Below are 20,635 nucleotides of genomic sequence, written 5' to 3'. Positions count from 1 at the left end.
TGGCCCATGGACCACCCTTCCACAAAATTTCATTGCATTTGATTGAGGACTTTTGGAGATAACGTGTGAATAAATAAAATGGATCAAGATGATGATCCGGATTATCACCAAAATCTAATTGTTCCTTGGGCCATACCCTAACCATCCAAAAAATATCAGCAGATCCGTTCATATCTTTTTTAGTAAGGTTGCTAACAGACAAACAAACAAATACAGTCACGCCGACAAAAACATAACCTCCTTGGCGGAGGTAATTATAAACAAAACGCCAAGAACTCGGGCCCCAGGCTGTCGACGCCAATTATCGCTTGGTATGCCTCCGCCAAGCCTGGTGCACGGACTCGCCATACCTCCATGACCTGGCTGGCCTGGTCAGGTCATCGTCCCTTCATACTGTATCACTGACAAAAGTTTGGTGGAAATCCGTCGAGGGGTTCAGGAGATATCACACCCACGAGGATAAACTAAGTCGACCCCATATGACCTTAACCTTTGATTCATTGACCTTGTTGACCCAACCAGTTCATCGTCCCATCATACCCTATCACAAGCCAAAGTTTGGTGGAAATCTGTCGATGACTTCAAGAGATATCGCGCCAACAATATTGTTAGGGACAGACGGACCCACGCACGCACGCACGCACCCATCCACCCACTGACGGACAGACCAATCACGTACTGCCTCCTCGACCATAAGTGGACGGAGGCACAACAGCAGACCTACGGACATCACGTAAAAACCTTATGGAAAAGTGGTACGTGCCCTTAAGTGGCTTTTCTCAAAATTTCGACGATACTGCTGAAAAACTGCCAGCAGTAGTAAAAAAAAATATTGGAATATATATGAAAGTATTTAAGGTACAGCAGACCAAACACATTGCTGGAAAGCTGAGAGAGAGAGAGAGAGAGAGAGAGAGAGAGAGAGAGAGAGAGAGAATAAACTGAGATCTGAAGTAAAAGAGAAGAATTAATGGAGAGGAAAATACGAACAAAGAAATAAGGAGGAGGAAGGAAAGGAAAAGATGAGAGAAAAAAGTGCAAGAATAATAATGAAGAAAAGGAGAATTAGATTGAGAGAGACCTTGTTACTATCATATGTAACACTCAAAAATATCACAAGAAAAACCTCCAAAATATTCTCACTCATTTTTTGGGACACCCTATAGAATTATCTTGCAAAATAAATAAAAAAGTAAAGGTTTTCAAATTCAATACGCAAGACTCCATTACCGTTGAGAACTGGACTCATAATTTGGAAAAAAAGAAAAGAAAAGAAAGGAGAATGAAGAAATATGAAAAATACTTCTGTTTGTCACACACATCTCCCTTGGACATGGTTTTGAATTCTCTCTCCAAATGAATCCAAAGAAGAGAAGGAGTGTGAATTCAATCGGGGGAGAGGCTGTTGGACCCGTAGCCAGATTAACTGAGGCAACTAGTGTGGGAGAGAGATAAATGCTTGATGCTAATGAGGTGTGTTGGAGTCTGTGCTTCGGGATAATTGTACAGGTGAAGAGAGAGAGAGAGAGAGAGAGAGAGAGAGAGAGAGAGAGAGAGAGAGACAGACAGACAGACAGACAGACAGAGACAGAGACAGAGAGAGAGAGACAGACAGACAGACAGAATTTACGACAACGACTGGGAATGCGATTGTGGTTGAAAATGACTGAGACTTAAATCGAAGATGAGATCGAGGGGGAGGTGGAGGCCGAGATATAATGAAAGTCCAGGTCAAATTTGAAACTGAGCTCGAGGTTAAAATTGATATTGAGGTCGAGATCGAGATTGAGGTTCAAGTCAAAGTTAAAGTAGAGACCAATGTGTAGAGATCAAGATTTAACTCAAAGTCGATTTTGAGACGATGTGGACAACACGTTGTGATCGAAATCAAGAGTAAGGTTGTGAGCATGTTCGAGATCGAGGTCGACGTCGAGGAGGTGGTCGAGGTCGAGGAGGAGGACGAGATCAAGGAGGAGGTCGAGGTCGAGGAGAAGGTCGAGGTCAAGGAGAAGGTCGAGGTCGAGGAGAAGGTCAAGCTCTAGGGAGAGGAAGGTGGAGAGGAAGTGGGAATGGGGGAAGGTGATAAATGTGAGTGAGGAACGGGGTGGGGGAGGTGGTAGCGGTGGTGGTAGTAGTGAGGGTGGGGGTGGGGGTGAAGGAGGGCATGAAGGTGGGGATGAGCGTGAGGAAAGGGGTGGGGGTGGGGGTGAGAGGGAGGCGAAGGTGGAAATGGGAGTGGGAGTGGGAATGGGGGTGGGAGTGAGAGTGGGAAGAGGACTAGGGCAGGTGGAGCTAGAGGTGGAGAAGGGTGGAAGGGTTAGGTGGAATAATTATCAGTGTTTTCCGTAATTCCCCTTGATAACGCTAATAAGTTGGCCATCGATGCGTGTGTGGCGTTAATCACACTGATCATTAACCTACCTGGCTACTTAGGGGACGGTAATTACATGCGTCGATGGGCCGTGGGGTAATCCTTTTATTAAATTAAGCTTTATTTTGTTCTTATAACCTCCTGACGATTTTATTCACATTATTAGAGACTGCGATTTAGCTCTTTTTTCCTATTTAGAAACTATCTTTTTTCCTTATTTTTTCCTGCCTCCAGACGATTTTTTCAGGCATACTAGAGAGTGTTAAATTAATTCTATTTTTTTTTTTCTGTCCCTTTTCTTGCTATCTCCAGGCGATTTTGTTAAGCTTAGGAGAGACTGCGATTTAAAACTTTTTTTTTCTGATTATTTGCTATTATTTTTTTACTTTATTATTCAGATGATATTATTCAGCTTTCGACAGACTTCACATTATTTCCAAGTTCTTTTCTAATTACATACTATTTTTTTACTTTATTCTTTCTGCCTCCAGACGATTTTATTCAGCTTAGGAAAAAAGACTTTTCGATTTTTTGGGGGGGAAGGTAGATTTAGGCAAAGGTTAATTATTATCTTTTTTCACTCTGCTTATTAATATATTTTCTTTTTCCTCTAGACGATTTTCTTCAGCTTACGAGATTTATATATTTTTACGAATTACGGATATAGCATTTAGAGAAGTTTCTAGAGAAAAGAAAGAAGTTGTATGGGGCTTTCATGGATTTGGAGAAAGCATATGACAGGGTGGATAGACAAGGATTGTGGAAAGTATTAAGAATATATGGAGTAGATGGGAAGTTGTTGTGTGCTGTGAAGAGTATGTATGATGGTGCTAAGGCTGCAGTGCGTGTGGATGGTGAACTAAGTGAATTTTTCTCTTTGAAGGTTGAGTTGAAACAGGGATGTGTCATGTCTCCATGGCTGTTCAATCTGTACATGGATGGTGTAATAAAAGAGGTACAAGGTAGGGTAGTGGATGTCGGAGTGGCCCTGGTGAGAGAGGGTAGTGTTTGGAAACTCCCTGTACTGTTGTTTGCAAATGATACTGTGTTGTTGAGTGAAGACGAAGGGGAGCTGCAGGGCATGGTGGATGAGTTTGGGAGAGTGTGTAAGAAACGGAATCTAAAGGTGAATATAGGGAAGAGTAAAGTGATGGTCTTTGAGAGAGGTGAAGTCAGTGAATGTACAGCGAGGTTGGATGGTGAGGAATTGGAAAATGTGAGTACGTTTAAGTACTTGGGTAGTGTGAAAAGTAAGGATGGAGGTTTGGAGGGTGAAGTGCTTGAAAGAGTACAGCAGGGAAGAAAGGTTGCTAGTTCCTTGAAAGCAGTGATAAGAAACAAGAAAGTGAGCATGGAAGTGAAAAAGTAACAACATGACAGTATTGTGATACCAACTCTAACGAATGGAAGTGAAGCTTGGACGTTGTTGGAAGGACACAAGTCAAGCGTGAAAGCAGTGGAAATGAGTTATTTAAGAGGAGCCTGTGGAGTCACGTGGAGAGACAGGCTGACAAATGAGGATGTAAAGGAGCGTTGTGGTGTGGATGTGGATGTGATAGGAAGCATTAGGAGGAATACACTGAGGTGGTTTTGCCATGTGGAGAGGATGGAGGGTGAAAGATTGACGAAGAGAGTGTATGTGAGTGAGGTGGAGCGGGGGAGAGGGAAGGGGAGGCCGAGGATGAGATGGGGGGAAGGGGTGGAGAGGTATATGAGAGAGGGGTGTGTGAGTTGGGAGCAGGGCAGTGAAATGGCGAGGGACAGGGTGACGTGGAGGCGATTTGTTTGTGGCCACCCCGAACGGGATTGAGGCGTCTGGCAGTATATAGATAGATAGCATTTAGACATAGGCAAATTCTTCCCGTCTCTTTTATGTATTTAATTTTTTCCTTCTTCCTGTCAGTTTTTTTTATTTCGTTCTTGCCAACTCCAGACGATTTCGTTCAGCTTCCTTGAGACGTTCCAGCTGTTAAGGGCCTGTATTCCCGTCGGTTAAAGGAAGTCCCCTAACACCTCTTCCTAAGCGATTAATTTTGTTTATTACTCCTTACCATTCTCCTCTGTGTGGCATAAATGCTTCCAATATCGCCATCCTCTGCATAAATACGTACTAAAGGACATTAACCAGCCATATCCAAAAATTAATCGCTGGGGAAGAGGTGTTAGGGAGCTTCCTTAACCGACAAAGAACGCGAACAAAGTTGAGATAAAGCCTTCCTTAACCCCTTCAGTGCGAGAGACTTTTCCAATGTTGAGAAGTTGAATGAAATCGTCTGTATATAGGGCGAAAAAATTAAAAAGATGCGGAACAAAGATACAGAAAAAATATACAAGAAAAAAAGATACAGAAAAAAGATACAGGGAATAGATACAGAAAAAAGATAAAGAAAAAAGTTACTGAAAAATACAGAAAAAAGATACAGAATAAGAGATACAGAAAAAAGACACAAAAATATACAGTAAAATAGATACAGAGAAAAAGACATAAAAATATACAGTAAAAAGATACAGAAAAAAATACAGGCAAAAGATATAGGAAAAAGAAAACAAAGAATGTAGAAAAAGATACAAAAAAGATACACAAAAAGAGCTACAGAAAAGACACAGAGGAAATACAGGAAAAAGATACTGGAGAAGGATACAGAAAAAATGAAGAAAGAAGATAAAGAAAAAAAGATACAGAAAAAAAAAGATGCATGAAAAAGATACGGAAAAAAGAAACAGGGACAAGATATAGAAAATCTGAAACAGGAAAAAGATATGGAAAAAAGGGAACAGAAAGAGGATACAGAAAAATGTAGAAAAAAGTTACAAAAAAGATACAGAAGAAAGATGCAGACGAAATAACTTATGGGATTTATATACTTATTTATATTATTTTATTCTTCTTTTCCTGTTGATTTTTTTTTTTATTTTTGCTACACCCAGAGGATTTTTCTTTTTTATTTCAGGAAAGTCCTTTATCACTAAAGGTGTTAATGATGACCAATTCTCTCTCTCTCTCTCTCTGTCTCTCTCTCTCTCTCTCCAATAAAAAATCATATGAAGACAGCAAGAATAAAATAAGGTGTCCACAGGCAAGGGAGTTTTTAATCTATTCGCCCAATAAAGAAACTTAATACGAGTATATGTGCCAATGAAAAGAGCGTAATAAAGGAGGTAGAGTCGTCGACGTCGTCGTCGTCGTCGTCGTCGTCGTCGTCATCATCATCATCTGCTTCTTCATCATCAAAACCATCATGATCAGCACCATTATCATCATAACCATCATCATCATCATTATTATCATCATCACCATCAGCTTTTTCATCACCAGTACCACCACCACCACCACCACCATCATCATCATCATCATCATCATCACCATCATCTGCTTTTCGTCATCAACATCAATACCACCACCACCACCACCATCACCATCATCATCATCATCACCATCATCGTCCTCCCCCTCCTCCTCCTCCTCCTTTCCCGCCTACTGTTCCTTCTCTTCCTCATCATCATCACCACCACCACCATCATCATCATCATATCATCATCATCATCATCATCCTCACCTTTTCTCCCCACCTATATATGGTATCAATAAAAAATGAATAAAAATAAGAAAATAATCACATTCTCTCTGGACTCAGCTGTAAAGCATTAATTGATAATAATTAGTCTGATAATTTAATTCCAAATAATTAGGGGTGGAAAAATGAACTCGGACTGTATATAAAAAGATAAAACAGTATAGGAAATAATGAAAGGCTTTACTATGTCAATTCTAAAAACAGTAAGAGTAAAATTAATCGTTAGCTCTTGCATGGTCGGATCAACTCTAGCATTTAATTCCAGCTGAAGAGAGACGGTTTAATTCAGCTAAGAGTGAGTCATAGGAGCCTAAGGGATGAAACGTGCCCACTAGGCTAACCCCTTCAGACTAAGACCAACTCTAGCATTCCTTCCTATAGAAATCTATCTGTCCATCTCTTCCCTCTCCATTCTCTCGTCCTCCTCTCTCCTTTTCTCTCCTCTCCTTATTCCTGTCTCCTCCACCCCTTGTTCCATATCCTACCCCCCCCCTCTCTCTCTCTCTCTCTCTCTCTCTCTCTCTGTTATTTACAATTTCCTTCCTTGCGTCTTCTCTGTCTATCTACCTATTGCCAGACGCCATAATACAGTATGGGGTGGCCGTTTGTCTTTGAGCTAGTTGTTTTACGGGGAGGGGCACTAACCCTCCGCCAACCCACTTGTTGACACGTAGAGAACACGTATGGGTTGGTTATATGGTTACCACCCAGCGTTGTAAATGGCTTCCTGGCTTACAGGAAACCAGTAAGCCTGTCACTCATTGTAAAGTCACATGTCATACGGTGACATGAAAAGGAATGAAGAGTAATAAAAAGCGACAAGAATGATGGGAGAAATGGGAAGAGAGGAGGGCAGACACAGGAGTAGGCACCACTACATCAAGCGAGTGGATGATGGTGAAAAATAGGAAGAGAGGAGAGCAGACACAGATAAAGAGTGACAGTGCTGAAGGAAGAAGTAGGCAGCATTACATCGTGAGTGGATGATGGTGAGAAATAGGAAGAGAGGAGGACAGACACCCCACCCCCCTAAAAAGAACAGATAAATAAATAAATAAATAAATAAATAAAAGGAGTAACAAAAGTGAAGGAAGAAGTAGGCAGCACTTCATCAAGTGAATGGGTGATCTTCACCACCACATCCTACCACTATTTTAAAACCAAAAACGATAATATCTGACTGAAGGCGACAGAAGTGAAAAATAAAGAAAAACAGTGTGATTATTAATGAAAATCGTGCTTTCCTGTGTCAAGTATTACACCTGAAGGGATAACTAGCCTCATCATTAACACTCTGGTGGTAGGTGATGGCGACCATCATCCACTCACTTGATGTGGTGTTGCATACTTCCTTCATCCTTATCATCTTTTTCTGTGTCTTCCCTCCTCTCTTCCTTTTCTCGCAATCATTCATTCACTTGATGTAGTGCTGCCTACTTCTTCCTTCACCTTTATCATTCTTTTTCTGTGTCTACCCTCCTCTCTTCCATTTTCTCCCATCTTCCCTGTTACTTTTTACTACTCTTCTTCCTTTTCAGTTAGCTTTACACTGGGTGACAAGCCAAATGGTCTCCAGTAAGCCAGGAAACCATTTACAACGCTGGGTGGTAACCATATAACCAATTCATACGTGTTCCCTACGTGTCAACAAGTGAGTTGGCGGAGGGTTAGTGCCCCTCCCCGTAAAACAACCAACTCAGAGAAAAACGCCCCCCCCCCATACGGGACTATGGCGTCTGGCTATAGATAGATAGAGAGACATATATATAGATAAATTAACATTCAGGCTTCTATGACTCACTCCAAGCTGAAATTTAGTCGTTTGGGGTCAGTTTGAATTAAATACTTGAGTTGTCCTAAATAGAAGGGTTAAAAAAAAATGAGGAAAAAAAAAAAAGTGTCCTCGCTATGAAGCAGGTGATAAGAAAAATATATATAAATAATAGGACAAAATAATCACATCCTTTGCCTATACAGTGTCAATTTTTTAAATCTGAGACTCAGATGTATATAACTCTTTTTATTTTTTATGCAGGGAAGAAGGAACCAAAGGCCAGACACCCGCAAAATTGTTCCCTCCAAGAATAGACAAAAATCAGATAACAGTGAGCCAAATTCAAGATCCGTTCGTTTCTAGCATTAGTTTGCTGAAAATAGAGTTGTTCTGAGCATAAAAGGGGCAACAGAATATTATATATATGTTTACGTGTGTCCTTTTTATTGGATGCAGGGAAAATTAGTGAGATAATTAACCCATTAGCCTAACTGAGGGAAGGGATTAGATTCGCCCATTGAACCGCATCTTAAAAATACGGTGACAGAATTGAAATATCATTAGTGTTGTTATTATTATTATTATAATTATTATTATTATTATTATATTATTATTATTATCATCATAATTATTGTTGTTGCTGTTGTTGTCATCGTACTTCTTGCTGTAATCATCATCATCATCACCATCATCATCATCATCAGTATGCAAGCCTCTTTTGTCCCATCGGAATTGTAGCGACCCGAGACTTGGCAACTCAGTCCATATATACAGCACAAGGCGAGAGTGACCAGTGGCCCGTCCGTGAGTGGCATTATGTGAGCACTAACCCAACCATACCTCAGACGTAAACCCTTATAAGTCATATCCGATTGAGGTGCCTAAACCCACTAGACCACCCCACGTCCCTAAGAAAATGAAATGACACCCAGCCCTATTTTGCCCATTATAATCCAGAGCATACCCATTCGTCTGGCCATTATGCAATCAGAGAGAGAGAGAGAGAGAGAGAGAGAGAGAGAGTAATAAGGGACAATTTACTGTGTCATCGATGTAATTATCTATCTATCTATCTATTGCCAGATGCCATAATCTCGTAAGGGGTGGCCATTTGCCTTTGAGTTATTGTTTTGCGGGGAGGGGCACTAACCCTCCACCAACTCACTTGTTGACACGTAGGGAGCAAGTATGGTTTGGTTGTATGGTTACCACCCAGAGTTGTAAATGGATTCTTGGCTTACAGGAAACCATTTGGCTTGTCACTCAATGTAAAGCCACCTACACGTAAAAAGTAGATCAAAAACTATTTTCTTCCGCAAAATGTCAATGTAAATAAAAGAACAGACGATTAAAGTGGGTTTTAGCCAACAAGATAACAAGGATCAGTGATTTTTGTGTGTCGTCGAACAATGTGAAGTGAACGGCATGAAAAAACGAAGAATTTCAGACAACAGCAATTACCCCTTTCAGTGCTAGACGTTTGAAATAAATCATGTACTTGTGGCGCAGTTATAATATACGCTAAATTTTACTAAGCAAGGTTTAGCCAGTGGAAGGAATTGAGTTCGCTCGCGCTGACATTACAATGAAACCAGTGAAGCAAGTTGGTAGCTTTCGTTTGCGATAATTATGCTACTTTTATCTTTTCCTTGATCAACAATGAGATTAATCAGATTTTTGACTCGGCGGCTCCAGGTGTTTTCAGATGGTTAGACTTTCTGAGTACGTGCGATCTGGCCGTCCAGGTGTTGATGCCTTTACCTGGTTTTGGTTTGTTCCGGGTAACGCTGGAAGAACACAACACAACACAAACAACTGGAAGGGAAAAATGACTGTGACCAAGAGAGACCTGGCCGTAGTGACAGTATCATCATCATCAAAATAATAATAATCATCATCATCATCATCATCATCATCATCACCACCATCATCATCATTATAACCATCATCATCCGGACCTCCTTTCCCACCCTAGGGCAGGGCCATACCACGTTGAGTGCACCGCTTCTCGTCCGATCAGCTAATAACAATCATCATCATCATCATCATCATCATCGCTAATCCTCTTCACACTTCTTTCTTCTCTTCCCTCCCCAATCCCCCCGCCATCTCATTCTTTCAGCCCCTTCCCTACCTCAAATCCTTCTTCCCCTCCTCTCCCCTACCCCTTTTCTCCTTCCCGCTTCTCCCTCTCCCTCTTCTTTCTCCCATCCTCACCCTCCTCTCTCTTCCCCTCATTCCATTCCTTTCCACTTCATTCCTATTCGATTATGAAACACCGCCAAGCCATCAGAGTTCAAGCAGCCAGGTCTCTCTCTCTCTCTCTCTCTCTCTCTCTCGGGATAAATATTCATGCAGCCTTTTCATACTTGTGAAGAATAACAATGGGAAAGACGAAACGGCAAAAATTTACCACAAAAATCTCAGCTCCTTTAGTTTTCTTCCTTCTCCAGCTTTGTGTTCTCTTTCTCTCCATATATCCGTTTACCTGCCCAACTAAGATCTCTATTGATCTGTCTATCTGCCTTTCTATCTATCTGTCTGTTTCTCTTTCTGCCTCTGCATTTATCTAACTATCCAACTTTATCTGTCTACCTACCTTTATCTCTCTCTGTCATTCCATCTTTATCTATCTGCTTGTCTATCTATCTATCTATATCTACATACATCTCAATTCTTATCTATATTTTGTATATACTGTACATACATCTCTACATCTACAGTATATCTATCTATCTATGGCTGACTATCTATCAGCCTATTTATGTCTAACATTCCGTCTATCTGTTCATCTATCCGTTTATATATCAGTCAGTCTAAATATCTATCTACCAGAAGGGAGAGGGGGACAGGATGGGGAGGATGGGAGTGAAATAGGATGGGGAGGATAGGGAGGGATATAGGATGGGGAGGAAGGGGAGGGGTATAGGATGGGGAGGAAGGGGAGGGGTATAGGATGGGGAGGAAGGCGAGGGGTATAGGATGGGGAGAATGGGGAGGGGGAGGATGGGGAGGGGTATAGGATGGGGAGGATGGGGAATGGGATAGGATGGGGAAGATGGCGAGGGGAATAGGACGGCGAGGGGGAGGGAGGGGGATAGGATGGGGAGGATGGGGGAGGGGGATAGGATGGGGAGAATGGGGAGGAGTATAGGATGGGGAGGATGGGAGTGGAGGATAGGATGGGCAGGATGGGAGTGGAGGATAGGATGGGCAGGATGGGGGAGTGGATAGGATGGGCAGAGGGGAGAGGGGTATATGTGGAGAATGGGGAAGGGAATAGGATGGGGAGGTTGGGGAAGGGGATAGGATTGGGAGGATGGGGAAGTGCATAGGATGGAGAGGTTGGGGGAGGGGAATAGAATGGGGGGATAGGGGAGGGGTATATGGAAAGGATGGGGAATAAGATAGGATGGGGAAGATGGGGGTGGGGGATAGGATGGGGAAGATGGGGGTGGGGGATAGGATGGGGGAGGGGGATAGGTTGGGGAGAGCGATAGGATGGGAGGAGAGCGATAGGATGGGGGGAGGGGGATAGGATGGGGGAAGGGGATAGGATGGGAGGAGAGCGATAGGATGGGGGGAGGGGGATAGGATGGGGGAAGGGGATAGGATGGGAGGAGGGGGAAGGGGTATATGGGCAGGATGGGGAAGGGGATAGGATGGGGATGATGGGGAATGGAATAGAATGGGAATGATGGGGAAGGGAATAGGATGGGGATGATGGGAAAGCTTGGGGTGGGGATAGGATGGGGAGGATGGGGAAGACTGGGATGGGGGATAGGATGGGGAGGATGGGGGAAGGGGGAAGCGGGAAGGAGGGGGAGGGTTTGGAGGGTAGAAGAATGATGAGAGGATGGGAAAGGGGGAAGGGATGGATATGAGGAAACTAGAGAAATAAGAGATAGAGAGAGAGAGAGAGAGAGAGAGAGAGAGAGAGAGAGAGAGAGAGAGAGCAGGAATCGGAGGAGGGAAGAATTAGGAAGAGAAGGGGGATTGGAAGGAGAAAATCTTTAGAGGGGGGGGAAGGGGGATGAGAGGGACTAGAGAGAGGGAGGGGTAGGAAGAAAGTGGGGCGAGGGGGGGAAGAACAGGAGGAGGGAGGGAGGTATGGGGGCGAGAAAGATAGGAGAGGAGGCAGATGGGAATAGAGGAAATATAGGAAGAGATGAGAAAGACTGCAAAAGGGGAAGAGAACAGAATAATATATCTTTATTTTTCAGACTAAAAGTACAGTAGGGGACATGGCCAGGTTAATAATAATAATAATAATAATAATAATAATAACGATACTATTACTACTACTATTACTACTAATAATAATAACAATAATACTAATGATAATAATAATAATCATCATCATCATAATAATAATAATACAGTTTTCAGTTATCCACAGACCTAGTAGCTTTTACCAAAAAAAGGCAATGCATTGCTTCAGCTACTACTTCTACTACTACTACTACTACTACTACTAGGCTACTATTACTACCACCAGTACTACTACGCTACTACTACTACTACTACTACTACTACCACCACCAGTACTACTACTACTACCACCACTACTAGTGTTACTACTAGTATAATAATAATAATAATGATAATAATAATAATAATAATAATAATAATAATAATAATAACAATAATAATAAAAACATTAATAATAATCATAATCATCATCATCAATATCATCTAATCCTGTGTTGCCCCATGGGGAGTGTAGGAGCCAGGGGCTAGGCAAGCTGGTCCTGACATTTATGATAAGAGTAACCAGCCTCATTCATTCCTGAGTGGCATTACGTGAGCAATAAACCCCAACCATCCCTTGGATATAAACCTGCACAGGCTCAAGCCGATTGGAGCGCCTTAATTACCCACTAAAGCATTCGGGAGCCGAATGCTAATCGCCCGCCAGAATATGCCGTTGGTCATGTCCAAGATTTAGGTCATATCCTGATATCCTGAAGGTGTCATGTTGATAGCTCAAGCCGTTCATGGAATACTATGGTGCTAAAGGCGGGATATAAAAACTAGTTGACCTTTGGCAGCCATTTTGGTGACCTTGATCCCGAGTGCCCATTTTCGAACTCCTCCAAAATTTTGGTCACAACTTGATACCCTGAAAGTTTCATGTTGATAGCTCAAGCCGTTCATGAGACATAATGGGAACACACACAGGAGTAGACTGTAGCACCAGTCGAGCAGGACAGTACTCCCAAGGTGGATGGAAAGCTGATGACAGGGAGAGCTGGAGCTCCAGTCGAGCAGGACAGTACTCCCAAGGTGGATGGAAAGCTGATGACAGGGAGAGCTGGAGCTCCAGTTTCATCAGCCCTCGGAACTAGTTCCCGACGATCCCCCTTTGCTGAACCTTTTCAGTGTTTCAGTAACACAAAGAGTAGGCCAGCATGCTCTCCAATTCATGTTTCTCTAACTGTCAACACCAAACTACACGCCTAGTACATACTACACTTCCTTTTCGAAATTCAAAAAGAAAACTGGCTGCTGTAAATCAAGCCTCGAAGTCCCGAGGGGGAGGGGCCATAAATTCCCTCACCATCTGCCCCTCTCCCGGTGACGACTCAGAGAGATGCCTGGAACCACGTCTGACTCACTTCTTCTTCATTTCTGCAACATTCACGGCCTTTCTTCTAACTTTCTCTCTGTCGAGCACCACCTCTCTTCCACTAAACCTCACCTTCTCTTTTTGACAGAGACTCAGCTGTCTGAGGCAACTGACAGCAAACCCTTTTCTGTTTCCTGCTACTTTCTCTATACTCATTTCAAAGCCAAAGGAGGATGTTGTGTATATGTATGCAAAGATTTATCTTGCTCTCGTGTTCCTGAACTTGATTCTTCAAATTCTCTACTCCCTGGCTTCGACTTTCATGTCATTCTCTGACTAAATATATCTGTGCTGTTTACTTATCCCCTAATTCTACAGACTAACAAAAATTCTTCTACTCTCTTACTTCTACAATGGAACACATTCTATCCATTTCTTCTTTCTCCGAAATCTCCATTCTAGGAGATTTCAATGTTCCTCACCACCTTTGGCTCTCCTCTCCTTTCACTGATCCACCTGGTGAACAAGCCTACATCTTTTGTATCCTTAATGACCTAGAGCAGCTTGTAGAGCACCCTACCCATATCCCTGACCGCCTTGGAGAGTGCTACAACATACTTGGCCTCTTCCTTACAACTAATCCTTCCGCTTACACTGTTAATCTTTCCTCCCCGTTGGGCTCCTCTGATTACAACCTTATTACCTTAACCTGTCCTATCGCTCAAGTATGGCCTGTGGACCCTCCAAAGAAATGTTGTCTGTGGCACTTTGGAGCTGCAGAGTGGGAGGCCCTCAGGCAGTACTTCTTTGATTTTCCCTGGAATGACTATTGCTTCCCTGATCGGGAGCCATCTGAGTGTGCCTTGCGCATTACGGAGGTTATTCTCTTGGGCATGGAAGCATACATTCCTTTCTCATATCCTCTGACTAATGCAAGAAACCCTTGGTTGAATCGCGCCTGTTCAAATGCTGTCCGCAACAAGGAGAGGGCCTATAATAGGTACCGGAACCAATCCACCCCTGAATCACATCTTGTTTATGTTTCTGCCCGGAATCGTGCTAAATCTGTTCTTCGCACTGCAAAAAATAATTTCATCCGTACTAAATGCTCTCAACTCTCCATCTCGAATTCTTCCCGCTCCTTCTGGCACCTTGCCAAAAAAACTTTCTAACAACTTTCCCTCATCATCCTTCTCTCCTCTTTTCTATTCCTATGGCTCTGTAGCTATTTCTTCTGCTGATAAAGCAGATCTCTTCACTCAGACTTTCCCCTCCAATTCCACCTTAGACGATTCCGGTGCTGTTCCTCCATCACTTTCCCCCTCAGACTTCCTCATGGCTGACATTAAAATTTCTTCAGCTGATCTATATTCTGCCATCACTGGCCTCAATTCTAACAAGGCATATGGGCCTGATGGAGTCTCTCCTGTTGTCCTCAAGAACTGTGCTTCAGTGCTTACACCCTGCCTAGGTAAACTGTTTCGCCTTTGTCTGTCACCCTGTACCTATCCTTTTTACTAGAAGTTTGCTCTCATTCAGCCAGGCCCAAAGAAGGGCGACCGTTCCCAACCCTCTAACTATAGTCCAATTGCTTTAACATCCAGTGTCTCAAAAATTTTCGAGACAATTCTTAACAGACAAATTTTAAAGCATCTTGCCTATCACAACCTTCTTTCTGATCGTCAGTATGGGTTCCGTCAGGGACGCTCTACTGGTGATCTCCTCACCTACCTTTCACACCCCTGGTCATCCTCCTTTCGGGACTTTGGCGAAAGCTTTGCCATTGCACTTGACATCTCAAAGGCTTTCAATCGAGTCTGGCATAAACCATTAATTTCCAAACTGCCCTCTTACGGTTTCTATCCTTCTATCCATGCCTTCATCTCTAGCTTCCTTTCTGGTCGTTCTATAGCTGCTGTTGTAGACGGCCATCGTTTTTCTCCTAGATCTATCAACAGTGGTGTTCCTCAGGGCTCTGTCCTCTCACCAACTCTATTCCTTTTATTCATCAATGACCTTCTGAGCTGTACATCTAACCCTATCCACTTGTTTGTTGATGATTCCACCCTTCACCTTTCCATTCGGTTCCCGCAACATCTATCTCAGCAATTATTTCAACAAACAAAGGATGAGACTATGGCACACCTAATGTCTGACTTGGCTTGTATCTCTGAATGGGGTAAAAATAATCTTGTTGTTTTTAATGCATCAAAAACTCGGTTTTTACACCTATCAACCAGACACAATCTTCCACAGGAGTACCCTCTAAGGTTTAATAATATCCAGCTCAATCCAGCATCAGCCTTAAACATACTTGGGGTTTCATTCACTCGGGACTTATCTTGGAAAAATCATATTACATATCTTGTAAAATCTGCTTCCAAGAGATTAGGTGTGCTAAGCCGACTCCGTACCTTCTTTACCCCTGCACAGTTGTTGACTTTAGACATGGATCTTATTCGCCCCTGTGTGGAGTACAACTCTCATGTGTGGGGAGGCTCCCCACATACAGCTCTTCTCAATAGGGTGGAGTCAAAGGCTTTTTGTCTCATCAACTTTCCTTCTCTAACAGACTCCCCTCAACCTCTGTCTCTTCACCGCACTGTTGCATCTTTATCTCTTTTCTATCGCTACTTCAATGGTCGCTGCTCCTCTGAACTGTCTGCTTGCATCCTTCCACCTCTACCACGGGTGCTTAGCACTCGTCTAGCAATAAACTCTCATCCCTTTTCTGTCCAGCTTTCTAATGCAAGAGTTAATCGTTACTCCCAATCTTTCATTTATGCAACAGGTCACCTCTGGAGCTGTCTCCCTCTGTCTGTCTTTCCTACTTCCTATGATTTCCAGTCTTTCAAAGGCAGTGTGTCCAGGCATCTCAAAATGAACGGATCTTGAATTAGGCTCTCTTTTGTATTGTTTTTGTTTTTCTTGTAAGGAACGGTTTGCGGGCTCCTGGCCTCTGGTTCCTTCTTTCTTGCATAAACACACACACACACACACACACACACACACACACACACACACACACACACACAGATACACACACACACACACAGAGGCAGGCAAAAGCATTATCGCTACGCGGGTGATATTAATAATAAAAATAATAATAATAATGATAATAACAATAATGATAATACAAAATAATAATAATAATCATAATAATAATAATAATAATAATAATGATAATTATAATAATAATGATGATGATAATAATAATAATAATAATAATAGTAATAATAATAATAATAATAATAATAATAATAATCATCATAATCATAATAATAATAATAATCATAATAATAATAATAATAATAAACTTTAAGAGAGAGAGATTGTCCAGGTGCTTGAGGATGCAAAAGTGGATATATGTGGATTGACTGAAACTAAATGGGAAGGTGAAAGGATGAGAGAATGGGAATACGGTGTAGGTATATGTGCGGGAGTCAGTGAGAATGAGAGGGCAAGAGAGGGAGTATGTCTGATGATAAGCAAGAAGTGGAAGGAGAATATAAGAGAGTATGGAACAGTGGGTGCAAGGATTGTATGGGTGAGGATGAAAGTAGGTATACAAGCATGGGCGATTGTATGTGTGTATGCTCCAACAGAGGATCGAGTGGCAAGAGTGAAAGATGAGTTTTGGGCGAGAGTAGAAGCATGTATGGACAAGTTTGAGAGGAGCGAGAGAGTGTTGTTGATTGGAGACATGAATGGCAAAGTTGGGAATGTACGAGTGGATGGAGTGGTTGGTCAGTGGGGTGTGCCAGCTGAAGTAGATGGGAATGGTAGTGCTTTGGTGGACATCTGTGCTGGTAAGGGGTTGGCAATAGCCAACACCTACTTTCGTCATAAGATGATCCACCGGTATACATGGAGAGTAATGAGGAGGATGGATGGTGAACTTGTTGAACGAAAGGCAATGATAGACTACGTGTGTGTGGATGAGCGAATGAGAAGACAAGTGTTGGATGCAAGAGTGTGGAGAGGGTGGGGGAATGGAGTCTCGGACCATCACTTAGTGATGGCCAAGGTAGAGCTGCAAAGAAAGTGGTTGAGGAGGCGAAGGGGAAGACAGGAGGAAGCAGCTCCTGTGAGAAGAGTGGAGAAATTGCAAGATAGTGAGAAAAGGACAGAGTATAAGAGCATAGTGGAAGAAAGATTGGGAAGGTATGAGCTAGAGCAGATGGAAGGGGTGGAAGACGTATGTAAGATATTCACGGAAGAGATAAGCGCAGCGTGTGAGGCGGTTTGTGGAGTGAGGAGGAGATGCAAGGGTGTGCAAGGGACAGCATGGTGGAATGATGAGGTGAAACGAGCTGTGGAACAAAAGAAGAAGGCATATGGTGAATAGTTGGCGAGTAGAGGTAGGGGAGAAGATGAGAGAGAGAAGAGAGAGGTATATGTGAGCAGGAGAAAGGAGGTTAAGAGACTGGTGAAGGAGAGTAAGAAGAAAGTGGATGAAGAGTTTGGGAGGAATCTGAGTGTGAAATGGAGGGAGAGTAAGAAATTGTTTTGGAAGGAGATAAAGAAAGTAAGGCAGTGTGAAAGGGGAAATAGTAGGGGAGTGAAGGATAGGAATAGTAGACTGTTGGTGGAGAAGAGAGAGAAAGTGAGGAGATGGAAGGAGCACTTTGAGGATTTGTTGAATGTAGAGAGTGAGAGCAGTGTGAGTATAAGTGGTTGGGGAATGGCTGGGAGAAGAAGAGATAAGAGGAGGGAGGAAGAGATCAGTAGGTCGGAAGTAGTGGAAGCGATGAAGAAGATTAAGCTGGGAAAGGCCCCAGGAATTGATGGAGTGTGTGGTGAAATGCTTAGGTATGGGGGTGAGATTGTTGTGGAGTGGATATGGAAGTTGTGTAGATTGGCTTGGGAAGAGGGAAGGGTTCCAGAGGACTGGAAATCAGGTATAATTGTTCCTCTGTACAAAGGAAAAGGGGAGAGAGAAGTATGTGGTAACCATAGGGGTATTTGCCTTCTTAGTGTGACTGGTAAAATATATGGTAGAATACTCATTGATAGGGTTAGGCATATGACAGAGGAGCTAGTTGGAGAAGAACAAGGGGGCTTTAGGAAGGGAAAAGGGTGTGTAGACCAGATATTTGTTCTAAGATGTTTAGTGGAGAAGTATCTAGAGAAGGGAAGGAAAGTGTATGCTGCCTTCATGGACTTGGAGAAAGCTTATGACAGAATAGATAGGCAAGGTATGTGGAAGGTATTAAGAATATATGGAGTGGAGGGGAAATTGTTGAGTGCTGTGAAGAGTATGTATGAGGGAGCTAGGGCTACGGTGCGAGTGGATGGTGAGCTGAGTGAGTTCTTTGATCTCAATGTGGGACTGAAACAGGGGTATGTAATGTCTCCATGGCTGTTTAATATATATATGGATGGGGTTGTAAAGGAGGTTCAAGGTAGGGCAGTGGATGTGGGGGTGTCTCTAATGAATGAGGGTGAGATTTGGAAGCTTCCGGTGTTGCTGTTTGCTGATGATACAGTATTGTTGAGTGAAGATGAATGGGAGTTGCAAGGTTTGGTGAATGAATTTGGGACAGTGTGTAGGAGGAGGAAGCTGAAAGTTAATGTAAACAAAAATAAAGTTATGGTGTTTGAGAGGAATGAAGTCACAGAGTGTGCAGTGAGGTTGGATGGTGAGGATATGGAGAATGTGAGTGCATTCAAGTACTTGGGTAGTGTGATGAGTAAGGATGGAACTTTGGGGGATGAAGTAAATGAAAGGGTACAGCAGGGAAGGAAGGTTGTTGGTACACTGAAAGCAGTGATGAGAAATAGGGAGGTGAGTATGGAAGTTAAGAAGTCACTGCATGATGGTATTGTGATCCCTACCCTGACGTATGGAAGCGAGGCGTGGACATTGCAAGAAGGGAACAAGTCAAGAGTGAGAGCAGTGGAAATGAGTTACTTGAGAGGAGCATGTGGAGTGACGTGGAGGGACAGGTTGACGAATGAAGAAGTGAAGGAACGTTGTGGGGTAGATGTGGATGTGGTTGAAAAGATTAGGAGAAATACACTGAGGTGGTTTGGACATGTGGAGAGGATGGAGAATGAAAGACTGACTAAGAGGGTGTATGTAGGTGAGGTGGAGGGAGGGAGAGGGAGGGGTAGACCGAGGATGAAGTGGAGGGATGGAGTTGAGAGGTATATGAGGGAGGGGGGGGTGAGTTGGGGGGAGGGGAGTCAAATGGTGGGTGACAGAGTGACCTGGAGGCGTTTTGTCTGCGGCCACCCTTTGCGGGATTAGGGCGTCGGGCTATAGATAGATAGATAGATAGATAATAATAATCATAATAATAATAATAATAATAATAATAATGATAATGATAATTATAATAATGATAATAATAATAATAATAATAATAATAATAATAATAATAGTAATACTAATAATAAAGTTTAAAATATCAACATTATAATTCAGAGGTCAGAAATAATTTTTTGTTTCATATTCCTCTGCATTCTTCATTTTTACTTCTCCGTTGCTCCTTTTTTGCCACTCCTTACTCCTCCTCCTCCTCCTCCTCCTCCTTCTCCTGCTCATCCTCTCTCCCCATTCTCTTTCTCTTTCTCCTTCTCCTCCTTTCCTTCTTATTTAATTTTTTGCCCTTTCCTCATCTTCTTCATTCCTCCTTTTCTCCTACTTCTCTCCCACTTCCTCTCTCCATTCTTCCTTTTCCCTCCTCCTCTTCATCCTCCTCCTCCTCTTCCTCTTCCTCCACATCTTTACAGAGGCAGGCAATACAGAGTGACCTCGATCGACTGTTTAATTGAGCCCAAACCTGGCAGATGGACTTTAATATTAGTAAATGCAAAGTGCTAAACATTGGAAATAGAAAAGAAAAAGCCAATTACACCATGAATAACATTCAACTAGATAATGTCAGTCATGAAAAAGACTTAGAAATTATTATATCAAATGATCTTAAACCAAGCAAACAGTGTACGGAGGCTGTTAAGAAAGCCAACATATTGATCGGATTCATTGGTAGAGCGTTCAAATATAAGTCCAATATCATCATCCTCACCTTATATATTTCTCTAGTTCGCCCACATTTAGAGTATTGTGTCCAGTTCCGGTCACCTTTATTATCAAAAAGATATAGAGAAACTTGAAGGAATACAACGTCGGGTAACCAAAATGATACCTTGCTTGAGAAACAAACCATACGAGGAGCATTTAGAAGTCCTGAATCTCATCATCCTAACTAAACGCAGATTAAGAGGAAATTTAATTCAAGCATTTAAAATATTCAAAGGGCACGATAACATGGCTGTTGATAAATACTTCACAGTTGCTCACTCGCGTTATACTAGAGGCAATGAACACAAAATAA

This window comes from Coenobita brevimanus, chromosome 116 (assembly GCF_032717465.1).
Source record: "Coenobita brevimanus isolate Jiangsu-jjx chromosome 116, ASM3271746v2, whole genome shotgun sequence".
In the NCBI taxonomy this organism is placed as follows: Eukaryota; Metazoa; Arthropoda; class Malacostraca; order Decapoda; family Coenobitidae; genus Coenobita; species Coenobita brevimanus.
The sequence above is the reverse complement of the archived record's forward strand: the minus strand, read 5'-3'. Positions refer to the sequence as shown.